General features: G+C 36.1%; 1 non-coding gene across 1 annotated transcript; it reads left to right on the forward strand.

Moving 5' to 3' along the window:
* The first annotated feature begins 12,924 nt into the window (after window positions 1-12,924).
* Window positions 12,925-13,028, forward strand: LOC130952504 (small nucleolar RNA R71). The gene has a single exon (XR_009074684.1). It is a non-coding gene; the product is annotated as a small nucleolar RNA R71 (small nucleolar RNA).
* The last annotated feature ends 992 nt before the right edge of the window (window positions 13,029-14,020 follow it).

The following is a 14,020-nucleotide window of genomic DNA, read 5'->3' on the forward strand; positions in this document are numbered from 1 at the left end:
TGAATGTGTCAAAGCCTTTGGTGCAAGGCAAATATCATTGACCAATTTTTTAAGTTTATTATTATCAATTTTTTAAATTTATTATTATATGAGTTAATTGTGTTTTGAGTTAATTAGTTGATTGTTGTTAATTTTCTGAGTTAATTTGACACTAAGTATAAGAATAACGGTATTCACCATTTTTTTTATAGTGGATCACTACAAGAAACACCGTTAAAATCGACAGCCAAATCAACAGCTTTGCCGTCGATAATATTAAAAATTGACAGTAAAATTGATGATATCAGCCATTGCTTTAAAACGTGTCGATTTTTCAAAAAACTAATAAAATCGATGGTTTTTCGAGGTGTCGATAAACTTTCAATAAAATCGACGGCTACTGTGTCGATAATATAGGTTTAAGATTTTTACATATTTAATAAAAGCGACACCTTGGTTTTCGATAATATTATCTAAAATCGACGGCGCTTATGTCGAAATTTAATTTATTAAAATTGACATATTATCTATCGATTTAATAATTAAATTACCAACATATTTTTCATTTTCTTTTGTCTATTTCACATTAAAAATCGACAACATTGCCATCGATTTTTGTCTATATTAAATTTAAAAAGCAACAACAATGCCGTCAATTTTATTAGCTATATATTAAAAATGAAAAGTGACTATACTGATTCAAAATAATTTAGTTCAAGTGTTCAATCAATAAATGGTTGGTTGGAGTAGAATTCAAATTCAAGTCCTCGGTATAAAGTAATGCTTCTGGCAGACCCGTAAGTACATGTAGCTTTTATATTGAGAGATAATACAATACAATAATCAAAGAAGCTACAACAAACAACTAAGAGTTTGGTATGTGGCCTATTGCTCACTCAGTGGTGGTGTTTGGGAAAAATCCCTTCCAAAAGTTACGACATTAGCATTGAAAGCTCTAGAGTAACAATTTGCATACATAAATTGCCTGGCATTAGGTTGCAATCCACTTCCACTATGACCAAGTACTTTTTAATACAGAGAGCCAAAAACCATATGCATCAGCGGCAGAAAAAAGATCCTATAATAGTTTTAAGTTCAAAATCAAACTACAGCAATAAAAAATTCTCTTAAAATGAGGACAAAAGTTTGTATTTCTAAACCACCTATGACTTGGAAGAGTTAGCTATCACAAATTTGCTATAAAATAGTGAACCTTTTGGGTCTAATGGGAATAAAGAAACAAAAACCAAAACATCATATGAAGCATGTCAATCATTTTGGTAATCCAAGTCTTCAAAGTTTACAACATAAAACAATCCTGGAGTACATTTTGGTATAAGAAAAATAATTATAAAGAAGCCATATTAAGCAAACCAAGTGCACACGAAAAACACCTCTCGCTATCATACTACCATGAAAATAAAAGAATATCATCCACTCCAATCGGTGAACCTCATCTCAAAATTGAAATTCAGGGCAACAGTTTATCAAAAACAAAAATACACCACAATATACAAACACGAAACTATGGAAACACATTCATAAGACAATATCACAATATGCAAACACAAAACTATGGAAAAATTGCTGACCTGTCTTGAGGGGAGAAGTCTAACAGTCCAACTTTCGATCTCTTTAACGCCGACATCGAATCGGGGACTAATTACACCACACTTGTTAAGCCTGCCGTTCAATTCGACGACGATTTATCCAGCCCTATGGTCATCAACATACTTAAATTTTCCAATGCAACCTACATCAATTTTAATGATTAGATGATATAAAATTTTCAGGGCCTTGGTGGAACCTCCATATGCACATATGATATGTGTGTCTGCACGTGCACGTGCGTGTGTATGAGAGAGAAAAAGACCTGGTGAATTAAATTTGCTTATTTCAAGATGGCAGTAACCCTCAAATTTATTTTTGGACACTGCATGATGGGCCGTGTAGCTGCAGCAGGTCTCAACTTGAAGGACTGAAAAAAATTGCATTTTTAAAATAAGCAGAATTTGTAATACATAATGGTACAAACATCATGCAAAAGAAAGATAAAAGTTGGTATGGCTAACCTTTGATCTTATTTTCTCTAACAATGAATTTCTTTCATCTAACTTGGGTGGTTTTGGAGGAATAACCCGTTCTGAAAATTTTCTCATCTGCAGCAAATCAAAGGCAGCAGATTATGCAAGAATAAGTATCACATAAATGCACATCTATTAGAACCTATAAAACTGTCATTACCTTGCTTCTGTCAAGAGCAGCAGCAATATCAATTATAGGACTCTCAGGATGAACAACCTTATTCTTCGGCTTTCCATTGGGCATTTTATTATCAAACTCTGGTGTTCGGGAAGATTTATCCAATGGCAATGTCATTCCCCCCTTTGAAGGCAACAAACTGTCATTGGGCTGCCCAACTTCTATGCCTGGTGGTGCCATTGGTGATGCTTTATTAGCTGAAGTTGCAGCTGATGTGTATGAGATAAACATCAAAATCAACGTTGATAGCAATGTGATAGCTTTATCATCAAACACTAGACTTCCAAAATTTGATCTCATTTTATTGGACAAGAGCTCAAAAGGCCAAGTAGAAAAATGTATCCATTATCATAAAGTAAAATGTACCCATTGTCATTGTACTAGGACTATCTACACATATGTAGAAAAATATTATAAATTAATGAAACATGTTTAAGATTGAAAATATCTTCTCACCAAAAGTTGCATTCATCCCAAGTAATTTATTAATATATTGCATAAATTGATTAAATGAAATGGTGCAAGAAAGTTAACATTAGCTTCTCTAAAAAATCATGAATCTCAGCCACTAAGAGATCAATGCTAACAAAAGATGAAAGACATACCTCACTACCACTGCAAAAAGGCCAAACACACAATTATTGAAAAAGAAGCTTAACTACAATTTGCATAAACTACAATTAGAATCTTGATAACAAATATATGCAAGACAGTAATGCTATTAATTAATTGAAATCTATTTCAATGTTAAGCCACGATGTAGAACAATTATACAGAATAGCACCCTATCCACATAGTTGATGAAAATTGAGGAGTTCATATGACACGTACCTAAGAGGAAACCAATTTTGCTCAGAGGCCTATAGAGAAGGCTTGCATATTACCTCTAATAATGACACAGATGAGAAAATAGCTATCTCTTTCCCAATTTTCGCTTGACGTGTGTGCATATATTCAGTGAAATAGAAGAAAAACTAACCCGTGGTTTTGATAGAAAGCATTCCATCTATTTTACAAGTATCAAATTAGAAAACTTCAAAGCTTGAAATTTCTCTTAGCATCTTCCATATCTAGTACCAGAGACTACTCACAAAAACTCTAATATTATAAACTAATAAACAGAAGAACAATTAGAAATTAAAAACCACGCTAATAGTAAAGGTTTGTGCTCGTTACGTGAGACACGAAGAGAGGAAGATGAAGATAAAGTGACGATCACCGAGAGTCTGCATATCTGCTTTGATAATCGACATCTCTGAAATGTTGAAGATATTAACTAAAATCACATACTCACAAGTTACAATTTAACAAAACGAATCACATAATCTGAGAATAAAATGAAACTCAATCAATTGTGTAGCCAAGAGAAAAAGTAGAGAACAAAAAAAGAAAGAAATCAACAATTCGTAAAGTAGAGAAGAAGAACTCCATTAAAAAATCAGAAATTTGGAATTACAATTCACAAAACAAGGAAAACAACATAAAAAAGTAAAGAGAAAAGGAAAATCGAATCTGGAGATTCATACAGAAAAGAAGGTGCTACGACATGTTTTCGATTTGAAACAGGGACCGGGGGACGGCGGCGCGAGTGTGACAGGGCGACGACGGGTGCGGGAGCAGCAGAGCAATGACATGGTGGCAGTGGAGCGAAGACGCACGATGGCATTGGAGAGGGAGTGTTGGTGAAATGTAGAAGAGGTGAAATGGAGAAGGCACGAATCTTCTTAGATATATTGAGGTGAATTGGGGCGAAAGAGGGAGCGGGGAGTAAACGCGGGTGAAAATTTTTTTTATAAATATCAACAGTAATACCGTCGATTTTATTTGGAAAAAAATCAACATCCTAGCCGTCTATATTATATAATAAATATAAACCATCTATATAATTTTAAAAAAGATCTTGATCGTTCAAATTTATCGACAGTTAAAGGCCGTCGATATAATAAATATTAAAATCGACGACATTTCTGTCGATTTTTAAAGAAAAAAATATTTCAACCCATCCTCTGTATACAATGCAATCTTAACAATTAAATGTTCTAAGTTTTTAAAATAACAGACGACTCCGTCGTCGATTTTAATATTTTTATTTTTATTTTTTAATTTTTATTTTATCGACGGCATTGATAGTAACAAATTTTGTTAGTTTAAAATTTTTCTTATAGAAAAGAATTACTTCGTTGTAAGTATAGCTCCAAACCAACAAATAACTCTCACATCAAACTTAAATTGTTTGGTTGTTACAAGTACAAACCCCAATGAAAATTAACCGAAGTATTTAAACATTGGGTCGTCTCACAAGGAATTGCAATAAAATGATCAATTATTGGCTATGAAGAACAAGGGGGTTTGATTTGTAATTAGTAAGGAAATAAATGGCAACAAAAGTTCTACAAGCAAATAAAGAAAGAAATTAATAAAGGGAGACATTCATGGCAAGGATTGAGAATATAGGCTTTCTATCCTAGTCACTAATAACAATAATTAACAAAAATTTATCTTATTCAGTCAACTCCAACAATAGAAGAAAGTACAATGTTAGCTTCACACGAGAGAAAGTCAAATAAGATTAGCTAATCTCAATCCAAAAATTCTAATCAACTTACTAATTAAATTAGCAAGAGATTAGAGTCAATGGAAATAATATTAACTAACAACTCTGGATAACCAATCTAAATTGGGTATTGTTCATGCCCTGGGTCGAGCTGTATGACCCGGGCGGATCAACGATAAATCGACCGACCTGTTCAGATTAGGATTACTCGACTTCTTTATAAAAGAGGTCGGTCAAACCGCTACATCAGCTCCGACCCGTATAGAAGATCTCGTCCGAGATCGACCTACAGTTTCAGGTATCTCTCGGAACAAGTATCAATGACTCAAGATTGCCCAAAGTCTCTTTCCAAGCCAAGAATGCTCAAAAAGCTATTCTAACATCCAACCAAATATTTTGTCAAACACTTGGAAGGTATAAAAGGAAAGCATGGTAAATGGCAAGAAATACTAAAATCTACAACTACCCAATGCAAGGAGTCAACAATAAACAAAGCAATTAACCATAAGAACATAAAAGAAACATCAATTGCATTAAATGGAAGGCAAATCCAACATGAGCATTCATAAACATAAAAGTAACATCAAAGAGAAATTAACACTACAAACTAAGAGAATGAAGATGGAGGAGCAAGAAATTGTAAAGGAAACAAAATAAAAACAAGAATTTAAACCTAGATCTAAGAGAGTTTAACCTAATCCTAACCTAATTCTAGAGAGAAGAGGGAGCTTCTCTCTCTAGAAAACTAACTAAAGGCTCATCATGACTAATCCAAGTGCTCCCCCCTTGACCCATCTTCCATTCTGCATGAAATAGTCTCTGGAATCAGTTGGATTTGGGCCTGAAAAGCTCAGAAATCGCCCCCAACGTTTTCACTTTAATGAGGTCACGTGCGAGCTGTGACGTGTACGCATGGGTCACACGTACGCGTCGCTTGGCATTTTACTTTCCACGCGTACGCGTCGAGTCACGCGTACGCGTCGAGTCACGCATACGCGTCGCCATGCGACTTCATCTCCACACGTGCGCGTCTGTCACGCGTACACGTCGATGTGTGCACTCCAAATCCTTAATTTTCCATGAGTTCTCCACTTTGCATGCTTTTCTCTTCATTCCTTTGATCCATTCCTAGCCTTTTCAACCTGAATTCACTAACAAATACATCAAGGCATCTAGTGGAAACAAAGGGGAATTAAAATTACCAATTTAAGGGCCTAAAAAACATGTTTTACACTTAAGCACAAATTAAGGGAGAATTACAAAATCATGCTATTTCATTGAATAAATGTGGGAAAATGTGATAAAATCCCCTAAATTAAGCACAAGATAAACCACCAAATTGGGGTTTATCAGGCAACCGTCGAAAATTATCAACGAAGATTTTGCCCGTCAATTTTTAGCATCGATAATTACACAATTTCTAGTAGTGGATATTCTCAAGATTAAAAAAGGATGTCCTTGACTCTTTAAGAATTTTGCGCTCCATGTGCAACATTAGAAAGTATCGAATAGAGCTGATTATTTCAACAATAAATTACAGAGACCAAACTTTAGTCAATAAAGGAAGAAGCCAATGCCAGATTAGTTACTTGAAAGTTTTTTTTTTTACTGCGTGTGAAAAAAGCAAAGGCCAAGGAGTGGAAGACATAACGAGAAAATGATGGTAACTAGGTGAACAATAACCTTCAGATCCTCCCATGAATTTGGAGAATATCTCTAGCTCTTTAAATATCATGGTTGCATATTTCGATTATATTGACCAGTGGTAAAAAAGTGAGATTGAAGCAAATAGCTAGATAGTTTACTGAAACTATTAAGCAGATCATCGGAGTTACCCGTAGAGCCCATGGCAATGAGAATGAAGTAAAGACTTATACAAAGGTTTTAGATGATTTAGAGAATAAGAAATTGAATCTAAGACCTCTTTTAAATTGAAACACAAAAACTGGTTTTAAATTAAAGAAAAATTGTTGTTGTGTCTATTAAACAAAAAATCATAAGACTTTTTCGTTTTATCTCATCTTTAATTTTCAACAATTTTCTAACAATAGTATCTTATATCTTTTATCTTCTTTCTTAATTTTCACAATTTGTTTAGAAACTGAAAGTAAATTTTTTTAAAATAATATTTAAATATATTATATATTTTTTGTCTTTAAAATTAATTTATCACATTAATATATTTTTTAAATTTTATATTATAATATGTAGATAACTTGATAAATTTTTTAGTAATAAATGGGGAATGGATTTTTTTTAATTTTTTTTAATTTTTTGATAAAGTGTGATATCTCACCTCATATTTTTTAAGTTGAACTAAGAAAAAAATATGTGAGAGAAGATATTAAATGATAAGAGATCATATTTCACCAAATAATTGAGAAAAATTGAGAAGATCCATTTCCTAATAAGTGTGATGTTCGAAAAAAATTTAAAAAAGAATATTGATGGTAATCAATAGCTAAGAGAATGGGGTTGAATCTTGGTCTCTCTTTTTTTTTTTTTGGTAACTGGTGCACGAAATTGTGATTCATATGTTCTTGTATTTTGTAAAATTTATTGCTTTTTCTTTCCCTGGTAATGGCGCCAAAAACATGATGCCAATACCATGGTTCACAACTATGTGTGGTCACAACTCCGTTCAACTAACCAGCAAGTGCACTGGGTCATCCAAGTAATACCTTACGTGAGTAAGGGTCGATCCCACAAAGATTGTTGGTATGAAGCAAGCTATGGTCACCTTGTAAATCTCAGTTAGGCGGATTAAGTTGATTTGTGATGAGTTCGAAAAATTAATAATAAACAGAAAATAAAATAGGATAGAAATACTTATGTAAATCAATAGTGGGAATTTCAGATAGGCGTATGGAGATGCTGTGCTCCTCTTGAATCTCTACTTTCTTATTACATTCATCCAATCCTTCTTACTCCTTTCCATGGCAAGCTGTATGTAGGGCATCACCGTTGTCAATGGCTACATCCCATCCTCTCAGTGAAAATGGTCCTATGCTCTGTCACAGCATGGCTAATCATCTGTCGGTTCTCAATCAGGTTGGAATAGAATCCATTGATTCTTTTGCGTCTGTCACTAACGCCCAGCCTTCAGGAGTTTGAAGCTCGTCACAGTCATTCAATCCCAGAATCCTACTCGGAATACCACAGACAAGGTTAGACTTTCCGGATTCCCATGAATGCCGCCATCAATTCTAGCTTATACCACGAAGATTCTGTTGGGGAATCTAAGAGATATGCGCCCGGCCTAAGGTAGAACGGAAGTGGTTGTCAGTCACGCGCGTTCATAGGTGAGAATGATGATGAGTGTCACAGATCATCACATTCATCAAGTTGAAGTGCAACGAATATCTTAGAATAGGAATAAAAGAGAATTGAATAGAAAATAATAGTAATTGTATTGAAACTTGAGGTACAGCAGAGCTCCACACCCTTAATCTATGGTGTGTAGAAACTCCACCGTTGAAAATACATAAGTGAAAGGTTCAGGCATGGCCGAATGGCCAGCCCCCAAAACATGATCAATAGTCTCCTAAGATGAAGAATTAAACAAAACTGAGACCAAAGATGTCTAATACTATAGTAAATTATCCTATTTATACTAGACTAGCTACTAGGGTTTACAGGAGTAAGTAATTGATGCATAAATCCACTTTCGGGGCCCACTTGGTGTATGTTTGGGATGAGCTTGATCTATCCACGAGTTGAGACTTTTATTGGAGTTGAACGCCAAGTTGTAACGTGTTTTGGGCGTTCAACTCCGGGTCGTGACGTGTTTCTGGCGTTTTACTCCAGACAGCAACATGTACTTGGCGTTGAGAGCCACTTTACGTCGTCAATTCCCGAATAAAGTATGGACTATTATATATTTCTGGAAAGCTCTGAATGTCTACTTTCCAACGCTGTTGAGAGTGCGCCATTTAGAGTTCTGTAGCTCCAGAAAATGCATTTCGAGTGTAGAGAGGTCAGATTCCAACAGCATCAGCAGTCCTTTGTCAACCTCCTATCAGAGTTTTGCTCAAGTCCCTCAATTTCAGCCAGAAATTACCTGAAATCACAGAAAAAACACAAACTCATAGTAAAGTCAAGAAATGTGAATTTAACAATAAAACTAATGAAAACATCCCTAAAAGTAGCTTGAACTTACTAAAAATTACCTAAAAACAATGCCAAAAAGTGTATAAATTATCCGCTCATCACAACACCAAACTTAAATTGTTGCTTGTCCCCAAGCAACTGAAAATAGGATAAAAAGAAGAGAATATACTAGAAATTCCAAAATATCAATGAATATTAATTCTAATTAGATGAGCGGGACTTGTAGCATTTTGCTTCTGAACAGTTTTGGCATCTCACTTTTCCTTTGAAGTTCAGAATGATTGGCTTCTCTAGGAACTTAGAATTTCGGATAGTGTTATTGAATTTCCTAGTTAAGTATGTTGATTCTTGAACATAGCTACTTATGAGTCTTGGTCGTGGCCCTAAGCACTTTGTTTTCCAGTATTACCACCGGATACATAAATGCCACAGACACATGACTGGGTGAACCTTTTCAGATTGTGACTCAGCTTTGCTAGAGTCCCCAGTTAGAGGTGTCCAGAGCTCTTAAGCACACTCTTTTTGCTTTGGATCACGACTTTAACCACTCAATCTCAAGCTTTTCACTTGGACCTGCATGCCACAAGCACATGGTTAGGGACAGCTTGATTTAGCCGCTTAGGCCTGGATTTTATTTCCTTGGGCCCTCCTATCCATTGATGCTCAAAACCTTGGATCCTTTTTACCCTTACCTTTTGGTTTTAAGGGCTATTGGCTTTTTCTGCTTGCTTTTTCTTTTTCTTTCTAAATATTTTTTTGCCAATTATATTTTTTTTTCAAGCTTTTTCTATTCACTGCTTTTTCTTGCTTCAAGAATCAATTTCATGATTTTTCAGATTGTCAATAATATTTCTCTTTGTTCATCATTCTTTCAAGAGCCAACAGTTTTAACATTCATAAACAACAAGATCAAAAATATGCACTGTTCAAGCATTCATTCAGAAAACAAAAAGTATTGTCACCACATCAATATAATTAAACTAAACTCAAGGATAATTTCGAAATTCATGTACTTCTTGTTCTTTTGAATTAGGAACATTTTTCATTTAAGAGAGGTGAAGGATTTATGGAATTATTCATAACTTTAAGACATAGTTACTAAACACTAATGATCATGAAGTAGAAACACAAAACATAGATAAACATGAAGCATAAAAATCGAAAAACAGAGAAATAAGAACAAGGAATGAGTCCACCTTAGTGAGGGTGGCGCCTTCTTGAAGAACCAATGGTGCTCTTTGAGCTCCTTTATGTCTCTTCCTTGCTTCTGTTGGATGATCCCTAGTAATTTTGGTGTTCCTATCCTTAGTTGCTTCCAATGATTATGTGGAGGAACATGTATCCCCTGAGGTATCTTAGGGATCTCTTGATTTGCAGTCAAATGTTCTACCACTGAGCTATAAACCCTTTAGATGAGTCTTTCCATCTTCCATGACTCAGAGGTGGAAGCTTTTGTCTTCCCTTTTCTCTTCTCTTTCTCTCTTTTTTTTTTTTGAGGTTTCTCTGGCCTTAGGTGCCATCAATGGTTATGGAAAAGAAAAAAGCTATGCTTTTACCACACCAAACTTAAAATGTTGCTCGCCCTCGAGCAAAAGAAGAAAGAATGGAAGAAGATATGGAGGAGAGGGAGAGATGTGTATAAGTCGGCCATATGGGTGGGATTGGGTGGGGAAGAGATAGATGGATATGAGTGGTGAAGGGGGTTAATTGGGAAGAGTGTTTATTGGAAAGAATGTTGAGAAGATGAATGGAGGTAGGTGGGGATCTTGTGGGGTCCACAGATCCTGAGATGATCCTGTGGGGTCCACAGATCTTGAGGTGTCAAGGATTTACATCCCTGTACCAATTAGGCATGTAAAATGCCTTTGCACACCATTCTGGCGTTTAAACGCCGAGATGATGCACACTCTGGGCGTTCAACGCCCATGTATAGCATGTTTTTGGTGTTGAACGCCAGTTCCATGCTTGTTACTGGCATTCAGCGCCAGCTTTTCTCAAGGCACATTCCTGGCGTTCAAAAGCCAGGATGTTGCTTTTTTCTGGCGTTCAGCGCCAGATTCATGCTCTGTTCTGGCGTTGAACGCCAGCCAGATGCTCCTTACTGGCGTTGAACGCCAGTCTGTCCTCTCTCCAGAGTGTGATTTTTCTTCTGCTGATTTTGATTCTGTTTTTAATTTTTATAATTTTTTTCGTGACTCCACATGATCATGTACCTAATAAAATACAAAATAACAATAAAATTAAAATTAGATAAATAAAAATTGGGTTGCCTCCCAACAAGCGCTCTTTTAATGTCATTAGCTTGACAGTGGGCTCTCATGGAGCCTCACAGGTGATCAGGTCAATGTTGTATAGTCCCAACACCAAACTTAGAGTTTGGATATGGGGTCTTAACACCAAACTTAGAGTTTGGTTGTGGCCTCCCAACACCAAACTTAGAGTTTGATTGTGGGGGCTCTGTTTGACTCTGTATTGAGAGAAGCTCTTCATGCTTACTCTCTTTTGTCACAGAGGGATGGCCATGTGCCTTAAACACAAGGTAGTCCCCATTCAATTGAAGGACTAATTCACCTCTGTTGACATCTATCACAGCTCCTGCTGTAGCTAGGAAAGGTCTTCCAAGGATGATACATTCATCCTCTTCCTTCCTAGTGTCTAAGATTATGAAATCAGCAGGGATGTAAAGGCCTTCAACCTTTACTAACACGTCCTCTACTATTCCATAAGCTTGTCTCAATGACTTGTCTGCCAATTGTAATGAGAACAAGGCAGGTTGTACCTCAATGATCCCCAGCTTCTCCATTACAGAGAGTGGCATAAGATTTATCCCTGACCCCAGATCACATAGAGCTTTTTCAAAGGTCATGGTGCCTATGGTACAAGGTATTAAGAACTTGCCAGGATCTTGTCTCTTTTGAGGTAAAATTTGCTGAATCCAGGTATCTAGTTCATTAATGAGCAAGGGAGGTTCACTTTCCCAAGTCTCATTACCAAACAACTTGGCATTCAGCTTTATGATAGCTCCTAAATATTGAGCAACTTGCTCTCCAGTCACATCTTCATCCTCTTCAGAGGAAGAATAGTCTTCAGAGCTCATGAATGGCAGAAGGAGATTTAATGGAATCTCTATGGTCTCTACATGAGCCTCAGATTCCTTTAGATCTTTAATAGGAAACTCCCTCTTGCTTGCGAGACGTCCCAGGAGGTCTTCCTCACTAGGATTTTCGTCCTCCTCCTCCCTTGTGCATTCGGCCATATTGATTACATCAATGGCTTTGCACTCTCCTTTTGGATTCTCTTCTATATTGCTTGGGAGAATACTGGGAGGAGTTTCAATGACTTTCTTACTCAGCTGGCCCACTTGTGCCTCCAGATTTTTGATGGAGGATCTTGTTTCACTCATGAAACTGAAAGTGGCCTTTGACAGATCAGAGACTATATTGGCTAAATTAGAAGTGTTTTGTTCAGAATTCTCTGTCTGTTGCTGAGAAGATGATGGAAAAGGCTTGCTATTGCTCAGCCTATTGCGTCCACCATTGTTAAAGCCTTGTTGAGGCTTTTGTTGATCCTTCCATGAGAAATTTGGATGATTTCTCCATGATGAATTATAGGTATTTCCATAAGGTTCACCCATGTAATTTACCTCTGCTATTGTAGGGTTCTCAGGATCATAAGCTTCTTCAGAAGCTGCCTCTTTAGTACTGTTGGATGCATTTTGCCATCCATTCAGACTTTGAGAGATCATGTTAACTTGCTGAGTCAACACTTTGTTCTGAGCCAATATGGCATTCAGAACATCAATTTCAAGAACTCCCTTCCTTTGAGGTGTCCCATTATTCACGGAATTCCTCTTAGAAGTGTACATGAATTGGTTATTTGCAACCATGTCAATGAGCTCTTGAGCTTCTGCAGGCGTTTTCTTTAGGTGAATGGATCCACCTGCAGAATGGTCCAATGACATTTTCGAAAACTCAGATAGACCATAATAGAATATATCTAATATGGTCCATTCTGAAAACATGTCAGATGGACACCTTTTGGTCAACTGCTTGTATCTTTCCCAAGCTTCATAGAGGGATTCACCATCTTTTTGTTTGAAGGTCTGAACATCCACTCTAAGCTTGCTCAGCTTTTGAGGAGGAAAGAATTTATCCAAAAAGGCCGTGACCAGCTTATCCTAGGAGTCCAGGCTATCCTTAGGTTGTGAATCCAACCATATTCTAGCTCTGTCTCTTACAGCAAAAGGGAAAAGCATGAGCTTGTAGACTTCAGGATCTACTCCATTCGTCTTTACAGTCTCACAAATCTGCAAGAACTCAGTTAAAAACTGGTAAGGATCTTTAGATGGAAGTCCATAAAACTTGCAGTTCTGTTGCATTAAAGCAACTAGTTGAGGCTTAAGCTCAAAATTGTTGGTTCCAATGGCAGGAATGGAGATGCTTCTTCCATCAAACTTGGACGTTGGCTTTGTGAAGTCACCAAGCATCCTCCTTGCATTATTGTTGTTGGGTTCGGCTGCCATCTCCTTCTCTTGTTCGAAAATTTCTGAAAGGTTGTTTCTGGATTGTTTAGCTTCTCTTAGTTTCCTCTTCAGAGTCCTTTCAGGTTCAGGATCAATTTCAACAAGAGTGCCTTTTTCCTTGTTCCTGCTCATATGAAAGAGAAGAAAACAAGAAAAGAAGAGGAATCCTCTATGTCACAGTATAGAGATTCCTTTATGTTAGTAGAAGAAGAAAGGGGAGAAGAGTGAAAAAGGATGGGTTCGGATTTTTAGATGAAGAGAGTTGAAGAGAAGTGTTAGTAAATAAATAATTAAATAGAAGAAGAAAGGAGAGGGAGAATTTCAAAAATAATTTTGAAAAAGGGGTTAGTATTTTCGAAAATTAAAGATAAGATAAGATTAAAATTAAAATTTAAAACAAAAAGAATTTTTGAAAAAGAGATGAGATATTTTCGAAAATTAAAGAGGGAAAAGTAGTTAGGTGGTTTTGAAAAAGATAAGAAACAAACAAAAAGTTAAATAGTTAGTTGAAAAAGATATTAAAATCAAAATTGAAAAGATAAGAAGATAAGAAGTTAGATAAGATATTTTGAAATCAAATTTTTGAAAAAGAT

This window comes from Arachis stenosperma, chromosome 9 (genome assembly GCF_014773155.1).
Source record: "Arachis stenosperma cultivar V10309 chromosome 9, arast.V10309.gnm1.PFL2, whole genome shotgun sequence".
NCBI classification, from domain to species: Eukaryota; Viridiplantae; Streptophyta; class Magnoliopsida; order Fabales; family Fabaceae; genus Arachis; species Arachis stenosperma.